Source organism: Etheostoma cragini, chromosome 4 (genome assembly GCF_013103735.1).
Source record: "Etheostoma cragini isolate CJK2018 chromosome 4, CSU_Ecrag_1.0, whole genome shotgun sequence".
NCBI lineage: Eukaryota > Metazoa > Chordata > Actinopteri > Perciformes > Percidae > Etheostoma > Etheostoma cragini.
In genome coordinates this window covers 19,389,969-19,390,858 of record NC_048410.1, presented here as the reverse complement: position 1 = coordinate 19,390,858, position 890 = coordinate 19,389,969, and the positions used below count along the sequence as shown (strand labels likewise).

At 42.6% G+C, this 890-nt stretch overlaps 1 protein-coding gene across 1 annotated transcript in view; it reads right to left on the bottom strand.

Annotated features, from left to right (window-relative positions):
* Window positions 1-635, bottom strand: part of LOC117943730 (rho GTPase-activating protein 40) — a 23,716-nt gene extending 23,081 nt beyond the window's left edge. The window contains exon 1 of the mRNA XM_034870042.1: window positions 411-635. The gene's annotated coding sequence lies outside the window, so the exon portion shown is untranslated. The remainder of the gene's footprint in view (window positions 1-410) is intronic.
* Between the last annotated feature and the right edge of the window lie 255 nt (window positions 636-890).

Sequence of the window (890 nt, the reverse complement as noted above, 5' to 3'; positions counted from 1 at the left end):
TATGTATACTGTATATATAATAAATACACTAAATGAATCAAGCGCAATATCATTGCACTACACTGAAATACAATTCACACTTGCTTTCAGCTACATTTATGTGCTGCTGAACACATGGAGGAAGAACAAAAAAAACGCCCATAGCAACAGGTACCCTAGCAACCAGAAACGCTTCCCGATTGGAGAATAGGAACACAAAGACAGACAGCAAACCACATTACAACCACATACAGGTCGATTATTTTACCTCTGTCTCTAATACACACGGCCTCTTGTTCACTATAACATCAGTGTTTTGCATCAGAGAATTTTCTTTTTCCCAAATTGAAAAAGGTTAGCTAGCTAAGGGGAAACAAAGAGGTGCACTAAGGCAGCTATGCTAATATGAACCAGTTTACTGATAACGTTACCTGGGGAAACACCGGCGACACCTCCAGCGTGCGACGGCTCCACGGAGTTTGAACAGCGATTTATTTCATCCAGCACAACAGTGACTCTGGCTGTGAGAAGTGACAACAAAGAGATGGCGGGAGAGAGGCTCGCGCTTCCTTCCCTGATGAGATATAGCTAATACATTCATGGATGAAAGAGGCTGCTCTCCTCCACTAACCGTCCACGTTACCCTTCACACGTTGCGGCTGACGTCAGCACACCGGGCCTCAACAATAACAAAAGGGTAATATGAGGTACCTGTGTACCGGTATGTACACTTTATGTATACAAAATGAGATTCCATTTTACCAATTCTGGTTTCTGCAGGAAATAATGCTTCAATGAAAATCCCTGGCTCCACCTGCATGCAAATCTTCCTCTTCTTCCTTCCTAGAAATTTAACAGAAACAACATGTTGGATTAAGAGGATGACCTCAGTTAAATTCCACCCATACTCT